Below are 21129 nucleotides of genomic sequence, written 5' to 3'. Positions count from 1 at the left end.
AACTTCAAAAATCTATTAAGAGGGAGTTCCTGTTGTGGTTAAGAACCTGATTAGTATCCATGAGGATATGGGTTCAATCCCTGGCCTCCTTTAGAGGGTTAAGGATCCTGTGTTGCTGTGAGCTGTGGTGTAGGTTGCATATAGCTTCGATCTGAGTTGCGGCGGCTGTGGCGTAGGCTGGCAGCTGCAGCTCTGATTCGACCCCTAGCCTGGCAACTTCCATGTGCTGCCAGTGTGGCCCTAAAAACCAAAAAAAAAAAAAAAGCAAACAAAAAACCCATATCTGTTAAGAGTAAAAATGTATAGCAAATAATAGCAAAATTGTCACTCAATTCATTTTTCTCCATCTCAGAACAAGAGAGCTAAGAAATATGTAATATTTCTATTGCTTATTCATTTACTCATTCACTTGTCAAATATTTTATTGACTCTCTAAGATGTGGTCTGAAGTGAGTGTGGTGATGAGCAAGAAATACAATTCCGTTATTGGTGGTGCTTACAGTTTATCAGGGGGCAGGGACATAAGACAACCACCCAGATAATGCTGTTGTTTCAAACAGTGAAGGGTCAGTGCAGGCTACCATGAAGCATCCATTGGGAAGGTTGGCCTCCATTGGAGGGGGTGGACAGGTAAGAAGTGATATTCCTACATTTAGGCTGAGACTTAAAGATTTGGGGATTGTGGGTGGATTATTAAGACATCCTAACATGCAAACATTTCTTTCTTTCTTTTTTTATCTTTTTAGGGCCACACTCACAGCATGTGGAAGTTCTCAGAATAGTGGTTGAATCAGAGCTGCAGATGCCAGCCCATGCCAAAGCCACAGCAACACCAGGTCTGAGCCACATCTGCGACCTACTCGGTAGCTTGCAGCAACACTGGATCCTTAACCCACTGAGTGAGGCCAGGGTTCGAACCTGCATCCTCATGGATACTAGTCAGGTTCTTAACCCACTGAGCCACAATGGGAACTCCAAACATTTCTGAACACAGTTGTTGTCTCCAAAAAAACCTCAATGACAATTGTATTATTTACTAAATTTTAAATAGATTTTAATGATTTTCTTCAAATCATAGAAATAGTATTGTATGCTTTACTGAAGTCCTTTGATGTGTATCTGAATATAGAACTGATAAAAAAACTTAACCAGTGGCTATTTTCTATAGTCAATATTCTATAGATGACGTGTGTATGTTCCTCTCATAAATAGGCTGTAAACAAACAAGATTCAAACAGTTGAAAAGGTTCAAGCCATTGAAGAGGGGAAAATTCTTCTAGAGAAAACTCCTGTCTTGTCTTTAAGAAAAAATTTTGGATGGCTAAAATGCTTTGTGTTATGAAGAATAGTTCCAATTTATAGGCTCATGAGCTTATGAGTGGAATTTGCTTCAGTCCTTATCTTTATGTTACAGCAATGGCACCCACATATGATAAGTCTTCACTGGCAGAATTTTGAAAAAGTAATTCCAATGCAGTGAATGTAAAAAAGTGCTATCAAGGAAAAATATTTTTTCTTCCCTGGAATAGAAACCATTATTTAAACTGTTAGATGCCTCAGGGTTCTATTCATACAAATTCCATCCCTGCAGTCAGAACATATTCTTTTCCAAAGAGTTTGTATGTGTGTGTGTGTGATATTTCTGTGACCAAGACCAAATACTCATAAAAAGATATAATTAAATAATCATTTTGCTTCAGTACAGGTCTTGGTAGGGTCACAGATTCTCACATAAAAATAACTACAATGATTTTGTATTTTGAAATGGATAATTTTTCACTCAAAGACTAATTTTGGGTGAACAGCTGGAAGTGTCTCTATGCAGATTTTTATCCCAACAGAATGCACAAAGAATAAACTAAAGCTAAGAAGAGAACCACAGAGCATGATCTGTCAACCTCTTTTGCTTCATAAAGAATGGGCATGAATGATTTGGTTTAAAAAAAAAAAAAAGAAAGGTCTAAAGTGACAGGGAAAATAATTCAGATAGCTCTTCCCAACTGAAAGGAGTTACATATCTGTTAGGTGGTAAGAAACAGATAATATCAAAGTTTTCTAAATTTTGTCTTTGGTCATGGATGTGTCATGGATGCAGGAGTTTTAAGCTTATAGATTGAACCTGTAGAACTTATTTTAAGCTTATATAATTTGGGGGGGGGCTTTTGTAAAAAGAGCAGTGCATAAATAGCCTACGTTTGTAGAGTTTACAAAAAGATACATGATTTTGTTAGCACATTGCTGAGGAGACTTGGAAGAATCTGCAGGTGAGGGGCCCCTGAGGCTAAGCATCGTTAATTTCTTGGTAAATCCACCTCTGTTCTGCTTATCTCTGTATGCATGTTCCTCCTGTTAAACAGAAGTTCTCTAATGTGATTGGTGTAGAATGGCTTACATTTTTAGTATCTGAAATTAGGAAAAGTTTCCTAGGGAAGTAAAATGAAGGTGCTAAGTGTGTATCACAGGAGATTAGAATGCTGTACTATAGAGCTGGACCCTTTAGTATTTACTAAGATTTTACATTATAACTTGGAATGACAATAACATTAGGATGTAATGGTGACAAATTCAAATGCAAATGATAAATGAACTCTACATTTTAAGATGTTCTTTGATAATCCATAAAGAAGAAAAGACATTTTTTGAGTATATTGTACTTTGTTCACTCCATTCTAAAAGCATCTTGAATATTGTCAACATGTACTGTCTTTTGGGGGCAGTTTTGGAATCAGAGTAATCCCAAACTAAGCTTATGTACAATTGACTGCAGAACCCATATTATCAAGGCTGTTCTTAATAGAGAGGGCTGGAATTGATTCTTGATCTGGCAGGACAAAGGAAAGAGGGTGGTATATTCAAGGGACAGAGTCAAACATGAACACACACATAGGCAATTTGGAAAAGAGATTATAGTTTGTGTTATCCCTGATGTTGGTAAGCTTACAAGGATGCCCAGTTGCCAAGTAATATGGCTACAGAGAGTGTGCAGGTAACCAACTTGCTTATAATTTCAGAACTTCATTCGCTCTCTCCCTTTTTTCAGGGCTACACCTATGGCATATGGAAGTTCCCAGGCTAGGGGTCAAATTGGAGCTGCGACTGCTGACCTATGCCATAGCCATGGCAACACCAGATCTGAGCCATATCTGCTACCCAAGCTGCAACACCAGATCCTTAACCCACTAAGCAAGGCCAGGGATCAGAACCCACATCCTCATGGAGACTAAGTTGAATTCTTAACTCGCTGAACCACAACGGGAACTCCACCATTCTCCTTTTTCTTTTTTCCTTTTTTCTTTTTCTTTTTAGCTGCACTTGCTACATGTGGAGGTTCCTGGGCCAGGGATTGAATTCACGCTATAGCAGCAACCCAAGCTGTAGCTGTGACAATGTAGGATTTTAACCCATTGGGTCACAAGAGAACTTTGAACTTCCATTCTCAAGGGCAAGGGCCTGTTCTAAATGACGAAGTCACATTTTCATCTAAATACTTTATGGCCTAATGAATGAGTGAAAACATCCATTCATTCATCCACTGGGAATGCTGTGGTGAGCAAAACTGTTAAAGTTCCTACCTTTATGGATCAAATATAAACGCTAATGAGTATTAAGTAATAAGCCATGATGAATGGCATGAAAGAAAAGTACTGAGGGCTGTAAGAGTACTTAACAGGGAAACTTAATTGAATTCGGGGTGAGGGGTTAAAATTTTTGTATTTGTGTTGGGACCTTTCAGAAAGTTTCATTTTTAAGTGTCTTATCCTATGATCCATCAAAAAAGGTAGCAGGCCTGAAACCCCTACAGTCATGCTCAATTGATGCCTGGAGAGCATAAGCACACTTAGAGACTTGAGCTCGAAATGGCCTGGGAATTGAGGCTTTTATAGAGATTTTGAGGAGTGTGAGGTTTAGCTATATCAGAACTACCCTAGGCTAGCTATCTGGGAGCTTTGCAAGAGGAAGGCGATCAGCAGTTAGAGGAATTGACCCCAAGGGACCAGGCATTGTTCTGGAAGTCGGGTATTTCCAGTCTGAAAGCAGGTGTGTGTGGAAAATGCCAGTTAGAGAAATGCATCTTCTCTGTGCTTTCACTTCTCAGACAAGTTTCAGCTGGCAATTGGGGCCACGATCTGGACAGTCAGAATGAGTTTTATTTTTATTTTATTTATTTTTTATTTATTTTTTTACCTCTGTGGACATTAGCTCTCTAAAGCAAGCTCTGAGAATTAGAAGTAGAAAAACCCTGGCTGCTGAAAGTGAATTGCTTTGGGGCCTCGAGCCATTCACACTCACTTAATGGGTTTCTTTCTGTTTTGAAGCTCTGCCATCCTCAGTGTACTGACTTTTGTCCCCAGAGGTGCACCATGACCTCACACAGCAGCAATAGCAGCAGAGGTTGGTGAAAGGCACCCCATTATCATATGTGTTCCTTGAGGGCAGGACTTTGAAGGTTGAATTTCTTGCTGTGTCATTTATGCCTGGAACAGTGCCTGACACCTGGTGGGTGCTTAATATTTATTTGTGGAATGAGAAAGCTACTCTTTGGTTTGGTGCTATTTCATTTTGTAATAAAACTTCTGGAATTCAAAGGTCTGTAACTCTTCTTGGCCAAGAGCAGTATCATGACTCTAATGTTATAGTCTACATCCAGCTCCAGAAAAAAAACCCTTTTCTCAGCAATGTAATAAGGACAATATTGTTCACAACACATAACACCTCCTGAGGCTTTTTAAATTGGTTATTTAAGAAAGTATTATATAAGCAAAGGAAAGATGGATATTTATGAAGGATAAACAATAATGATGTGTCTAACTTCAATTAAAAATGAGCAGGAGTTCTCATCATGGCTCAGCGGGTTAAGAACCAGACTAGTATCCTTGAGGATGTGGTTCTATCCCTGGCCTCGCTCAGTGGGTTAAAGAACCTGATGTTGCCTTGAGCTTGGTTGAAGACATGGCTCTGATTGCTGGTGTTGCTATGGCTGTGGCTGTGGCTGGCAGCCGTAGCTCAGATTTGACCCCTAGTTTGGGAACTCCCATATGCTGCAGGTGCGGCCATTAAAAAAAAAAAAAAAAAAAAAAAGAGCGAGTAACAAAACAGGAAAAAATTCAGTGTTCTAAAATATAGGCCACTCTAGAAGTAGTGTTAGTGAATGAGCAGGAAATGTTTATCAAACGTCTGCCTTAGTTAGTTGAATTAGCTTGGTAGTTAAGAATATTGACTCTTTTTTTGTTTGTTTTTGTTTTTTGGGGTTTTTTTGGCCACACCTGTGACATGTGGAAGTTCCCAGGTTAAGGATAAAACTCATGCCATGGCAGAGACCTGGGCTGCTGCAGTGGCAACACCAGATACTTAACCTGCTGTGCCATAAAGGAACTTCTAGACCCTATTAAAAGAGACCAAATGATCCACAGATTCCTTAAAATGTTGCAGAGACTAGAGTACAGGGGTGGGTTGGGTCTGTTTCATTGCTTTTAAAATTTACAGTTTTCAAGGTCACAGTTATATTTATTTTCTTTGTTTTTAACATAAAACAGCAGAACTTCATCTTATAATTCTGGAAGTCAGAAGTCTGAAAATAGTCTTAAGAGGGTGAAAAAAGTTGTCAGGACTAAAATTCCTTCTGGAGGCTCCAGGGAAGATCCCATTCCTTGCCTTTCCCAGCTTTTAGAGTCTTCCCACCTTCCTTGGCCTATGGCCTCCTTCCACCAACTGTGTCACGCTGACTTCTACTTTGGTCATCTTCTCTGGCTCTGACTCTCCTATCTTCCTCTTCTAAGGACCCTTGTGGTTACATTTGGCCCAGTGGGATAATCCGGAATAATATTCCCATCTCAAGATCCTTAACCACATCTATAATCTCTTTTTTCCCCTGTAAGGTAATATGTTTATAGGTTTCAGAGATTAAGGTGGAAACGTATTTGAGGGTCCATTATTCTTTCAATCACATCAAGCAAAACTTCAAAAAAAAAAAAACAATTATAGCAATATTAATGCCATAAAAAAGAATTTACTGCAAACACAACTGGATAAATATTGCATAGTAATAAATGAAACAGTCTGCCAATTAGATAAAATTGTCAGAAAACTGTATACACTTAACAACATATCCTCAAAAATATAAAGGAAAAACTGTCAGAATTATAAGCATAAATAGACAAATCCATGGAAGATTTTAACATGCCTCTATCAGAAACTGAGAGAGCATACAAAAATTTATTAAGGATGGGATTGATTTAACAACACTGTTACATAAGTTATTTTTTTAATAAAATTATATTTTTACTATATATTTCTTAGGTTGACAAAAATAAAAACTTATCTTTTCCCTCTAGTTTTATTGAGATATAATTGATATATAATATTTCATAACTTTAGGTTATACAGTGTGTTGATTTGATGACTTTATATATTACATTACAATTACCACTATAATTTTAGTTAACACCTCTATCACATCATATAATTATTATTTATTTTTTGTGGTGAGAACACTTAAGATTTACTCTCTTAGCAACTTTCTAATCTTTAGTACAGTGCTGTTATCTCTGATCACAATGAAGTTCATTAGATCCTCAGAACTTACTCATCTTCTAACTGGAAGTTTACACTCTTTGACCAATATCTCATTATTCTCCAACTCCCTTCCCCAGGCCCTGGAAACCATCATTCTACTTTCTCCTTCTATGAGTCTAGCTTTTTTAAGATTCCACATTTAAGTAATATCATATATATTTATCTTTGTCTGGTTTTTCTCACTTAGCATAACGTCTTCAAAATCCTTCCATATTGTTGAAAATGACTAAGTATCCTTCTTGCTTATGGATGAGTATATATTGTGTGTGTGTGTATATATATATATTTTTTTGTTTATATACAAAAAGATGTGATTCATGTATATATATAGTGCTAGTAAATTGTGATAAAAAATGTGGTTCATATATATATATATATATATATGTATGCACACACACACGAATCACATCTTTTTTATCACATTTTTTTCCCCATTCGTCCATAGACAGACACTTAGGTTGTTTCCATACTTCAGCTATTGTGAATTATGCTGCAGTAAGCCTGGGAGGGCAGATATCTCTTTAATAGTCTGTTTTCTTTAAAGAAAATGTTTTGGCCATGCCCATCACATGTGGAAGTTCCTGGACTAGTGATTGAACACACACCACAGAAGCTAACCAAGCCGCTGCAGTGACAACACCAAATCTTTAACCCACTGTGCCACAAAAGCTCTTTTCAATATCCTGTTTTTTTTTTTATAATTTATTTTTTTTTCCCACTGTACAGCAAGGGGATCAAGTTATCCTTACATGTATACATTTTTCCCCCCACCCTTTGTTATGTTGCAATATGAGTATCTAGACATAGTTCTCAATGCTACTCAGCAGGATCTCCTTGTAAATCTATTCTAAGTTATGTCTGATAAGCCCAAGCTCGTGATCCCTCCTACTTCCTCCCTCTCCCATCAGGCAGCCACAAGTCTATTTTCCAAGTCCATGATTTTATTTTCTGTAGAGATGTTCATTTGTGCTGGATATTAGATTCCAGTTATGAATGATATCATATGGTATTTGTCTTTGTCTTTCTGACTCATTTCACTCAGTATGAGATTCTCTAGTTCCATCCATGTTGCTGCAAATGGCATGATGTCATTCTTTTTTATGGCTGAGTAGTATTCTATCATGTATATATACCACATCTTCCTAATCCAATCATCTGTCGATGGACATTTGGGTTGTTTCCATGTCTTGGCTATTGTGAATAGTGCTGCAATGAGCATGTGGGTGCATGTGTCTCTTTTAAGGAGAGTTTTGTCCGGCAATATCCTGTTTTCATTTCCTTTGGATAAACACCCAGAATTAGAATTGCTGGATCATTTTTTGAGAAACCTCCGTACTGTTTTCTGTAGTGGCTATGTTAATTTTCTTTCCCATGAACAGTGTACAAGCGTTCCCTTTTCTCTACACCCTTTCCAAAAATTGTTATTTCTTGTCTTTTTGATAATAGCCATTCTAACAGGTGAGAGATGACATTTCATTGTGGTTTTGATTTGCATTTCCCTGATGATTAGTCATGTCGAGCATCTTTTCATGTACCTGTTGGCCATTTGTGTATCTTCTTTAGAAAAAATGGATGAGTTAAAAAACAAGACCCAACTATACACTGCCTACAAGAGACTCACTTAAGTTTTAATAACATCCATATGCTCAAAGTGAAGGGATGGAAAAAGATATTTTATGCAAGTGGCAAGCAAAGCAGAAGAGGCCATACTTAACTAGCCTTTAGTTAAGAATAGTAACAAGACACAAAAAAGGTCATTATATAATAATATAATAATAAAGGGGTAAATTCATCAAGAAGATATAACATTACAAAAATAAATGCACTCAACATAGAGCACCTAAATATATTAAGAAAATGCTAACGTATCTGAAGGGAGAAATAAACAATACAATAATAGTAGGGGAATTCAATACCCTATGTTCAACAGTGAATAGATCACCCAGAGCAAAAATCAAAGAACAAGAAAACTGTGGACTTTATACTTTAGACCTAATGTAACTAACAGACATAGTCAGGACATTTTACTAAACGAGAGCAGAATACACATTCTTAAACATGCATGGAACAGTATTGAGGATAGATCATATGATAGGCCACAAAACAAATCTTAGCAAATTTAAGAAGATTGAAATCATACTACATATCTTTTCCCATGGTAATGGTATAAGACTAGAAATAAACAATAGGAAGGAAACTGGAAAATCTACAAATATGTAGAAATTAAACAACACACTCCTGGACAACCAATTGGTCAAAAAAGAAATCAAAAGGGAAATTAATTTCTTGACACAGTTACATTTCTAAATGGAATGGTTGCTTATCTTTCACATTGTGATTTTTATGCATATAATCAGAGCACTGGAATGCTCTTCTTTGTGCAAATTAAACTAGCAATCTTTCATGTTTTCTTTACTGAAAAGAAAGAATAATATGTAAATGTATTAATTATTTTATTAATGTTAATAATTTTTTTTTGTCTTTTTGTCTTTTCGAGGGCTGAACCCATGGCATATGGAGATTCCCAGGCTATGGGTCTAATTGGAGCTGTAGCTGCCAGCCTACACCAGAGCCACAGCAATGCAGGATCTGAGCTTCATCTGCAACCTATACCACAGCTCACAGAAATGCTGGATCCTTAATCCACTGAGCAAGGTCAGGTATCGAACCTGCAACCTCATGGTTCCTAGTCAGATTCGTTAACCACCAAGCCACGATGGGAACTCCTAATAAAATTATTTAGCTTTTAAAAGATGTTAAATGATTAGAGAAATACAAATCAAGATGAAAATGATACAACATTTCACATATACCGGGATGGGTAAAATTTTGAAAAAAACAGATTAAAAAAAAGCATTGGAGAGGATATGAAAAAATTGAAGCCTTCATTTATTCCTGCTAGTGGAAATGTAAAATGGTTCAGCCACTTTGGAAAATAGTTTGGCATTTCTTTAAAATATTAAACATGCAGTTACCATATGACACACTAATTCTACTCCTAGGCTCAAGAGAAATGCAAACATTCATACTTGCAAAAACTTATATAAGAATTCACAATAGCTAAAAAATGGAAAATACCCAAAATGTCCATCAACTGATGGATAAACAAAATTTGGTATATCCATATGATGGAATATTAGTTGACTATAAAAAGGAGTGAAATACTGATGTGTACTACAATATGGATGAACCCTAAAAAAATTATTATGAGTCAAAGAAACAGTCACCAAAAGCCACATATTTTATGATCCCCTTTACATGAAATGTCCAGAATAGGCAAATCCATAAAGACAAAAATAGATTAGTGGTTGTCAGAGGCTGGGGGTAGGGGACATGAGAACTGACTGCTAATGGCTATGGGGTTCTTTTTCAGGTGATGGAAATGTTCTAAAATTAGTTAGTGATGATGGTTGCATAGCTCTGTGAATATACTAGATATCATTAAATTATACACTTTCAAAGAGTGAATTTTATGGTATGTGAATTATATCTTAATAAAGCTGTCATAAAAAAGATGAAAATTCTTATCTGTTTCTAGATTGCAAACAGTATTAAAAAAGATTTTAGAGACTTTTATGCCCACTTTTCTCTTCACTGCCTCCTCAGCACTTCATTCCTTAGCTCTGCTGTTTATATCCCACAGTTCACAGAGAAAGAGGGAAGGGATAAAACTAAGGAAGGAGGAGAAAATATGTAGCTCTTCTAGAGAATATCTCCTTGCCTCAAAAGAAAGTGGCTGAAATTATACAACAATGAAAAAGAATTAAAGACATATTTCTACTACATTCAAAAACTGAGTGTGATGGCTTTGGAGAAAAATATCAGAACTAAACAAAATAAAATGAACACAATTTAGGCTTTACCAGTGTTGAACATACCATGCAGTAGTACTACTTACACGTAAGTTATAAATAAATATGTCTATGTCAGGAATCCATGCTTATTCTTCTTACAGGTACGCATCAAAAAAATTAGTAAGTTTGGAGAGGAGTTCTCTTCATGGCTCAGTGGTTAACAAATTGACTAGGATCCATGAGGATGTGGGTTCAATTCCTGGCCTTGTTCAGTGGGTTAAGGATCTGGCATTGCCGTGAGCTGTGGTGTAGGTAGCAGATGCAGCATGGGTCCCAAGTTGCTGTGGGTGTGGTGTAGGCTGGTGGTTGTAGCTCCTATTTGACCCCTTGCCTGGGAACCTCCATATGTCTTGGGTGAGGCCCTAAAATAGCATGGTACTGCACAAATCAGTAGACTTTCAAGGTTAAATGTATAGATTTGGTCAGACAGCCCGAGTTCAGACCCAGCCTCTGCTCTTTAAATCATTTGCTTACTTAGGTGTATCTGTCAACATCCAATCAGGAAAAGACCAGGTAGTTCAAAGAGGGCACTTAATTTGGGGAAGTAAATGCAAAGGTGTTGGAAGGACTAAAAAGTTCAGGAAGAAATAGACAACCCTAAGATCTGTAACACCAGGAAGCTGTTACTTCTGTTGGGGCTAGAGGGACAAATTATTTAGGAAGGGTGTTAACAGAGACTAGAATCCAGTGGGACTGAGGACCCAGAAGGGAAGGGCTGTCTGGCAAGTGTTGAAACCACAGAGAAGCAGCTCCTGTGGGAGAGAGTGCATCACACTAGTGAGTGGAAGTGACTGCTTGGTCGATGATGTTGCCCCCTTGCATCTTGCCAGAGCCTCCCATTGGCTGAACCTTGGCAGAGGAGCCTGGGAAGCTTAGTTTACAAGCATTAGTCTTCCTACAGAACCAAAGAAACTAGGGAAGGGCAAGGAATGAACACTTGGTTTCCTTCTCTTTGAAAGAAGAATAACAAACTGTGAACTTCATAGGATTATTGTGGAGAATAAATGAGATTATGGGAAACCCTTAGTACAGTCTGGTGCACTCTTAACTGTTCAACAAATATTAGCTCATATTCTGCAGTTTGAACATACATAGAGATACCCTGCATACTCAAAGTGGACATTTTGGGGATTTTAAAATCTCACCAATTCAATATAAGAAATATTAGTAATGTAATTACACTAGTTTAGTGAAATTCTTTTGTTATACCAATGTTGAAAGACAACTGAACATCAATATTATAGGCTAATTGTGTTTTAGTGGCATAGAATGATAACCAAGACTTAGGCAAGTAAGTGGCAGAGTGCAGACCAGGGAACCAGGGGACCAGAATGTACATCCTAACTCATTGGTAACTAGTTGTTTGACCTTGGATTTGAAGCCTCAGAGGTTCATTGGTGAAATAAGCAGCCTAGATAAGATGACTTCTAATTCCTTCCCATCACTGCTGTCCTCAGAAGGAATTATGCAGAGCCCAGAAGGCCATTATTAAATTTGTTGATGAGAATGACAACTACTCTTCTGTTAATTTTTTTTTCCCTTCCATTACTATTGATTGTTCAGTCAAGGGACAATTTCATTGTAAAATTGTTCAAGCTGGCTTTCTTTGACATGAACAAAGGTTCAGAAATAGATTTCTTTGTATTACTATATATAGGCAAGGAACCTAACATTTAAAAGCTATGCAATAGTGTATCAATTACATCAAACTTAAAGTAGTTAGAATCAATTTAATTCATGTCCAACCCAGTAAAAACAAATTGCTTATCCAATAGCAAATAATTTAGATTCTGAAGTGAAAAGATCACCCCATGTGTCTATTAACTGTTTCCAGAATTGATGTTAATTATTATGATCATCAGAAAGTCATGATAAATGCATAGTGTTTAATCCTGTGCAGTAGATGCCATGTGCCAGGCCTTGAACAAAGCTTGGCCTCTGCTTTTAAGCTGAAGGTTTTATGTACCAAGAAATTACTAAAGTCAGAACTGTTGAACTATAACTTGGACTTCTTTTCAAGATATATTTTTAAAAGAGAGATAGGCTAATATTTGCAGTGATAAAGTCAAAGAAAATATTATCTTACATTTATTGATAGTAAATGCAATTTGTATTACTTTATATCTCATGCATCCCATACAGTAAGAATTACTTTCTTTGAGGACCTTAAACATATTCAAGTTATAATTGTATATAGCTGATCATTACATTTTAATGCAAATATAAAAGTGATAACATCTTGGTGTTTTTAATACCCCATTCTCTGTATAAGTCTCAATTATTCCTTTAATTTCTCTTTTCTTCTGTCTCCTTTTATCATTTTCCTACTGACTTGGAATTATTTGTAGTATGTGCCAGCTGTTTCTTTTTTGGGGTATGGTTTTTCACTTCTTTGCTTGTTTCCTATTGTTCTTGTTGTTGAACTCAAAGTTGAAAATAAGAATGCTCAGGAACTCTCTGTGTTTTGGTTGCTAAGTCCAAGGTACAGCCAGGGCCATAGTGTCAGCTATTAAATCCTGGTTAAATAGGAGATGCTGGGTATAAGAAGGGAGGCAAGGAGGAAAACAAATGTGGAAAAATGAATAGAAGTTGCTGTGTGGCAGGAAAGGAGGGTAGGAAATGGTCCTTGCAACTAAAATATGTCACTGGGCAAATGCCAGAAGAATAACAGCCCAAAGTCACACAAAAATGAGGAAGGGACGAACTCATGAAAAGAAAAAGGAAAACTGGCCTATTAAACTTCGTCTAACCAGCTTGCCATTCTTTTCATTGTCCATCCCCTCCAGTTTGATAAGAGTTTTTGCCCCATCTGAGAGCAAAACAAGTCCTCATCTTTTTGTTTTTGTTATTGTTTGGGTGGTTTTTTAATTTTTTTTATTTTTTCACTTTGTAGGTGCTTCTTGAGTAGAATATTCTTTGAACCAAGAGTAAAGGATTGACCTTTAGGAAAAGAAATATGTTCCCAATTACCATAATTATGTTTGCAGAGGAGAGAGATTGAAAACAAATCATCTAGGTGGGTGGATACTGTCTGGAGAGTAAGGAATTCTTATAATGACTGAGATTTTCAGGCCTTTGAGCCAATGGGGTGGATGTAGTAGCCAGTGGGGATCTTCCACTTGGGCTGAGGGATTCCTGCTAACTCTCAAACCTCTCAGAAAAGTGTGTTGAGGTTGAGAGTGAGCTTGGGAGCTGAGAAAAGTTGAATCTAAGAGTGGGATCTCTGATTTGGTTCAAGACCTCCATTATTAGCACAATTCTCTAGTGGCCACTTCTGGAGACTAACTTCAGTGTGAAGCCTAGCGTATGTGGGCCCCATTACCAGAACAGTCTAGGCAGTCAGTTCTTGAAATAATTTTGGTTCTGATGGTGGAAGGTGAATAGCCCTGGGGATGGTAGCCGTGTCAGGACAGCAGAGAACAGTACACATCATGGGGTGCTTGTCTATTCATTGGTTTGTAGATGGATAGAATCTGTCCTATCTCTTCTTTTGCACCTCAGAACCTAGAGCATGTAGTTCTGCAGTCTGGCTGAATCATCCTCCCCCTCTCTCCTCCTGCAAAACCTCCCCGCAAACCCCTTGCTAAACTGTTGTGTATATAACGTCACTTTTTTCTAGATTCATTTTTTACTTTGTGTTATTGTTTATTAATCTATTAATTGCTTCCAGACTTCAACTTCATTGTTATTAACTATTGTGCATTTTAATGGTATTTAGTTCCCTCATCGTTGGTATTTATCGTTTTGACGTCAATTCCCTATTCCCAGCTGTTGTTTTGAACTAGCGTTATATATTATTATGTTTCTTCATTGCCTCTTTTCTCTGTCACAGCTGGCTGCTTTTTTACCTCTCCCTCTGTGGACTTTCCTACTGTTCTCCCTCTCAGAGCTGCTCTTCATACTTTGCTGTGCCTCCCTCTGTTCACTGCCCTTCCAGTAAAATGCGCCATACTCTTCAATTCCCCATCATGTTTTCTCTACTAGCTTTCTCTGTGGCCTTGGGGGCATTTTATGGTGCATGTATTTATTCCCTAGGGCACAGCCAAGGTCCCTTTCCCTCTTTCTCAGATATTTCTGATTCAATTCCAGTCTCACCAGAACCTTCTCATCAACGGTTCCCAACACTCCCACTCCCAAGGCTGACCCTGCAGCCTTCTTTCTGCTTTGGACTGAGGTTTCTGCTCTCATTTTCACCTTGCTGATTCCCAGCCTTTCTACGTTTTCTGATTTCATAATATTCTAAACCCAGCCTAGACTCTTATTCTAAATACATAATATTCCTTCTCTCCCCACAGCAAAAACTCTCCTACATGTATTTTTCCCTCTAGCATTACATACTAATATTTATTGACTATTGACTATAAAACAAGCTTAAGAAACCATTGTAAGAGACTTTCAATGTAGTATCTCCTTTAATCCAGCAAGGACAGTAGTAATTCTGTGAGGGAGCTTTTACTCCTGATGGGGAAACTGAGACTGAGGGGGTGAAATATTTGTCCTCTCTTACATGTTCATAAGTGGTGGTCTGGGATGCCCATCAGCTCTGACTCCAGAACACAAGATCTTGACCACCAGCCTCTGCAAAGCCCATGGACAGCAGCTGCCTTGAGTGGCTGAGGGCAGCATCTGCCTCTTCTTGGACCCTGTTACTAGCAGTTTCCCTGTCCTAGTGAAGGAGTTGAACCCTCATTTTCTATAGCTCTTTGGCTGGCATTTTCTCTCTTTACACCACTCTGTTAAGAATATTCCATCTGTTCTTTATCCGCCGTGGGGAGGAGAGCTGTCTGGCAGCAGATAGTAGGTGCAGATGTAGGCAGCAGGTGGCCCAAGGAGTCTGTCACTGAGCAGCAGGAAGTCCTAGGCTGGTGATCAGGCAAATCTGTGAAAGGACTTGGGGATACAAGGACCCAGTCTCGAGACATTTGGGGCCTCAGGCTGGGATCTAACATGGAAAATCAGGCAGTGGATTAGCATTGATGTAGATGCTGGAACTGGGGCACAAAGTGAGCTTGTACACTAAAGCAAAGGCCAGAAACATGGACTGGGTCCAAGGTTAGAGTGACCTGAAGTGGAGCTGTGGTCTGGAGTTGGTCAGGGGCAGGTGAGATTCTCTTAGAGGTTGTGACCGTGGTGTGATATGATGAGGCCTTAGAAGGTGGTACCAGACAGGGTTTGAATATGAGAGATGCTCTGAAAGTTGGATGGGGCACTGTGAATAAGAGTGTCTTGCATCATTCCTGAAGAATCTCTGATTGGACCCAAATTGTGATTTTGATTTTTTTGATTACTTTTCTATCAATGAGCCAAAAACTCACATTGGTTTATCTAAAAACATGTTAAAAGCAGTGATTTGGATGAAGCCATATTCTTGTTTGGAGAGTTGCAATTAGTTTTAAGTACTTAGGCTGCTTCTAAGGGTGGTACTGCATTAACAGGTTAAATAACCAGTAGCTTGGATGGCTATTTGCAGACAATATTTTGTTTCTTATGTGGTAGGAATCATTTTTCAGTAGTCGTGAAAAATTACACTGTGTTATTCATGTCTTTTATGGTTGCCCTGTGGCCAAGTGCTGGCTGGAGTTAGAGGTTTAGTCTGTGGCCATGAGACCAAAACCTTTCCTGACCCATCCACTTTAATGAGTCCCCTCACCCCCACCCCCACCCCAATTTTCCCCAGTACTTGTTTCTCCAACATGATGGAAGTTAGCAGCAAATACCCTCAGAAGATGACTGCTGTTGGGTCCTGCCTGTATTTTCAGGAGGTACAGGCCTCCCTTTCCTGTGGCAGGGTTGGTTGCTAACAGCTGAGCTACAACTCCCCCCCCCTTTTTTTGTCTTTTGGTCTTTTCTAGGGCCACACTCATGGAGGTTCCCAGGCTAGGGGTCTAATCGGAGCTGTAGCCTCTGGCCTGTGCCAGAGCCACAGCAATGCACGATTGATCCATGTCTGCAACCTACACCACAGCTCACAGAATGTCTGATCCTTAGCCCACTGAGCGAGGCCAGGGATTGAACCTGCAACCTCATGGTTCCTGGTCGGATTCATTATCCACGGTGTCATGATAGGAACTCCTGCCTCCCTTTTGAAAGAATTGCATGTGCTCCCTCGCTGGCCCCCATGCACCCTGCAGCCAAAGGTTGACTGGTTTGGGGCACAAAAGACTGGTGATGGCACTGATTTTGTGGTGGAGATCTCCCTGTGGGATCTCCTTCATACACTTTCTCTGTCTATCAACCATGAGCACTCAAATCCTGGTCTCTGGTTTTGCTTTGACTTAAGGCATTTGGATAGAAGTGTTAGAAATGGAAGGTGCCCATCATCTTATCTAGAGAGCAGGACCTGTCCAAGTTGGTGCCAAAGTCACACAAACTGACTTGAAGCTACTCTGGTTTGATCTGAGACATCCATGGGTCCCTTCATGGGGGGAGGTGAAATTCATTCAGTTTTCACTCCGAGTTTTAAGTTTCAAAAAGCCTTGATAAGTTGGGATTCTGTTACCAGGAGGGCTAATATTAAGACGATAAAAATAATAGTTATCATTATTGAGCTCCTGATTGTGTGGGTGCCAAGCAATGTGCTTGAAATTTATCTCCATAATTCCTTTAATGCCTAAAATAATTCATGCTATGTGAGTGTGGTGGGGATGGCTGCCATCTCACTAAAATGCTCAGCCTGCTGGGCACCGTTATAGAACTGGAGTGAGGCGTTCAGTGAAAGACCACATTTCCCAGACCTCTTCCAGCTGGATGGTGCCTGTTGCTAAGGTGTGTTTCATGTAGGCTCTTCCTTTTTTGCAAGGAAGCTTCTACCATATAGACTAGGGTAATACCCTAGGGAATCACAGAGAAATATGCTGGAGAGAATCTCGCTTTCTGTTCCATGTGTTTGAGGAACAGCATTTTCTACTTAAGATGAGGACATTTCTATCAGGTTTGAGCCATTGTGTTTGGGGCATTTCTTTATTACAGCAGTTTTTCCTTACTCTATAATATAGTAAACATTATCCCCAGTTTATAAACTAAGAAACTGAGGCACAGAGAAAACAGGTAACTTTCCCCCACAGCAATATCAAGAGTGTGGATTTGAACCCAGATATTTCTGTTCAAAAGGCTTTTGTGAATTAGTTTGTCAAATGTTTCAGTTCCTTAGAAAATGGATTTTAAGCCAGGTGGCAGGACTCTGTGATTCTCTGGGCACTGCTCTGGGCTGAGCACCCTCAGTGAGCACTGAGGTTATTCAGGGAGGAGGGACCTACTTCTGCCTTTTTGGACAGAGTGTCACCTATAACATACCTAAAGCAGCCCTTCTCAAACTCTGCAGTGCACATCAGTCACCTGAGGGTCTTTTTAGAATGTAGATTCCTATTCAGGAAGCCTGGGTTGAGGTCTGAGATTCTGCTTTTTCATATGCTCACAAGTGATACCCATGCTGCTGCTCTGGGAACCACACTTGGAGCAACAAGAATCCCTGAGGTTGAGCATCTTAGAGTTCAAAGACCAATTCCCCTGGTGTTTAAAATAACCATTCTGTCTGTACACTCTCTGAATTAAAAAACTCCAATTCCCAGAGTGCCTTTCAGAGAAAGGCCTGGTCATGAGGACACTCAAATTGTACCTTTTGACCAGTTGGAATCACTGGCTACGTGGATTTTGCTGGTACTGGTCTGCAGATGATAGGATTTTATAGTCATGAGATGCAGTGGTATGCTATAGGTCAAAATATTTTTCACTTGTTTGACTCTAATCTATGGGGAAGGGGTGAAATGGCCAATTGATTATAATTCATAATATAAAAAGATCAAAGTCCTACAGCACATAGCAGCAGTGCTGTCCGTAGAAAAGGAGCAGGAGCTCACGGGAAAATGTTCATGTAATATATGAGGCATTAAAAATTCTGTTACATTATTCTTGCCACCAAGATTGTAATGAAAATGGGAAACAGCACCAACTTAACCCATTCTCATTACAATCGTTAGATTGTAATCTCATGTTCTCCCCTCAAGAGGATGCTAAATGAGATTTTAAACAAAAGAGAGGACAGAGAAGTATGGAGAATAAAGGAGCAAATAGAAATTGGAAAGTTAAAAAAGTGATGCATGATAGACTTCCCTGTGTTCGTCTGATGCTTTCTCTTTACTTTAGAAATAAGAACGAGAACAGAGCCTTGCAAAGACCAATTTAAGCCATGCAGGAAATCCATAACACGACCCAAACCTGGTAACTGTTTAAAACAAAAAGGGAAATGACAGGCATAAATTTGCTCTTACTCTTTAATAGCTGAGTTCGTTTTAGATTATAGAAAAAACAATGTGAAATTACCAAAAAAAAAAAAAAAGAAAAGAAAAGGAAAGAAAACACACACACAACAACAGCCACAAAACACTGAGAGGAAGACCGTTGTTGAAAATGTAATCATCTGCACGTAGTTCTATTTTGGGTGCATGGTTCCATTTTGGGCTCTCTTTTCATTTTTGACCCTAAGCATGTGAATGTGTTCAGTTTATATGGATGTACTTACTTCATCTGCTTTAACATTGCTGATGGGAATGAAGGCTCTTTGAAGGTAACATGAAAAAATAATAGTGTGCATGGAAAACATCATAAGAATTACATCTTCCAGGATTTGTGGAACATCTTGGTATACCAGCTATACCAGTGAATTTTCCAGAGAAAACCATACATACTGATTAACTCTACAAAAACATTTATTGAGTATTTATTAAGGCCAAAGTATTGTGGTTACTATGAGAGGTCATGTGTAAATTCATTCATTACTTAATGCAAAAAATATTTATAGGTTATCTACTATGGGCCAGACACTGGAGCTGGGGAAAGAGTGCTGAATAGAGAGAGATGAGATTCTTATTATGTCTAGTTGAGTGGTAGAGTGAGACATTAAGCAAGTAAACAAGCAGATGAGCGTATAGCTACAAGTTATTGTAAGAAATGGAAATGAAAACAGCAAGATAATAAGAGGACAAAGAGGGAAGATATAGTTAGAATGGGTGAGAAGCAAAGTTCTCTCTAAGAAAGTGACACTTAAGGAGAACCTGCCAAGCCAAGTAAAAAGTGGGAAAAAGGTGCTCCCAGTGGAGAAGAGAGCCTGGTTACCAGCCTCCTCAGTGGAGGGGATAGATGGGTGCAGCACAAGGTCTGACTAGGGAAACAGAGCCCACTCCAAGAGTCTCAAAACAGGGAGTTTAATCTGAGAAGTAAGCTTCAGATATTTGGAAGCATCGAAAAACTCTAGAGGCAATTGGATTTCAACGCCAAGATTAGCTGCCATTACCTCTAGGACTGGAGGGTGACAGGAAGAAGCAGTGTTCTCAGAGCCCAGGAACAAGGATGTTCATTGAAGAACTGAGGGAGGCTGTGCACTGCTGTCAGTGCTACCTGAAAGCAAGAAGAGGCAGAGGGGGCAATATCCTGGCCTCTCTCTTCTTCCTTCCTTCCAAGCTTCAGCAAGTGCCTCCCACTGACCAAACTGTGCTGGCAGTCAGTCGGCAATGGGAACCAAGCAAATATAGTTTGCAGAGGGGAGAGGTGGTGGGGAGTGGATCTGAGAAGTAAATGCCAAAATGCTTACCAATACACAATATGTAAACCAGCAATACCTGCCATAGAAAAACACAAGGCAGGTTAAAAGGAAGTGGAGAGGGTGGAGAGGGGTCAGGTATTATTGGTAGATGTGATTTTGCACAGACTGATCAGAGAGTACTCTGATCTGGAGACTGGTATTTGCCAGGTGAATGCAGTGAAGGGGGAAGCCACAATGCTACCTGGGAGAAAGTTTTCCAGGCAGAGAGATGCAAATGCAGTGATCCTGAGGAGGGAGCTTTCTCGGGTGTTTGAGGAACAGCAGGTAGGCTGTGTGACTGAAGGCCTGTGAGCCATGGAGTAAGAAGATGAGATTAAAAAAAAGTTGGGAGAGGAGGGCTTTGGCAGATCACATGGGACTTTTGAGCTATGGTAAGAGGTTTTTTTTTTTTTTTTTTTTTTTTTCTTTTTTTTAACTGAGTGAAACGGAAAGCCACTAGAGGTTTTTAAGCAGAGGAATGGCTTGACCCTATTCAAGTTTTTAAAGGATTGATTTGGCTGTGACATGGGGAGCAGAAGCAGGAAGAACATTTAGGAGCTGTGGTGTACTGGCAAATATTTAGCAACTGGCTCTCCAAAGGAAAAAAAACCAAGTAAATAAAATATAATTACAAGTTGTTATAAGAGATGGAAAGGAAAATAACAGGGAAATAAGAGAAAGACAAAGAGGGGAAATCTAATTAGGATCAGTGGGAGGGAAAAACCTCTCTGTGGACTTGACATTTAAAGAGAGACCTGACAAGCCAGGTACACATCACAGGTCATCAAGTCTGTTTCCCTGGGTTCGAGTGGGACCATCTGTCAGCAAGTCCAGATGTGGGAGAAAATGTACTTAAAAAAAGAAACAAACATCCACTAGGGAAAATCATATTCTTCTGTTTTCTTTGGTAACATATTCCAGTGTTTACTACGTTCTCAGAGGATTTCTTTTTGCGTCTAACTTGAATCCACCCTACTGCACATGAAGCCTTTTCTTTTATTCTGAATGGAGAGTAGTTCACGGAGCCCCAAATTTGGTCTCATTAAGTTATCCACGTGCGACACTTGGGGCTGAACTTTGGTGTAGCTGAACTGCTTTCCCTGCCACGTTAGTCCTTGATGACTG

Source organism: Phacochoerus africanus, chromosome 8, assembly GCF_016906955.1.
Source record: "Phacochoerus africanus isolate WHEZ1 chromosome 8, ROS_Pafr_v1, whole genome shotgun sequence".
In the NCBI taxonomy this organism is placed as follows: domain Eukaryota; kingdom Metazoa; phylum Chordata; class Mammalia; order Artiodactyla; family Suidae; genus Phacochoerus; species Phacochoerus africanus.
The sequence above is the reverse complement of the archived record's forward strand: the minus strand, read 5'-3'. Positions refer to the sequence as shown.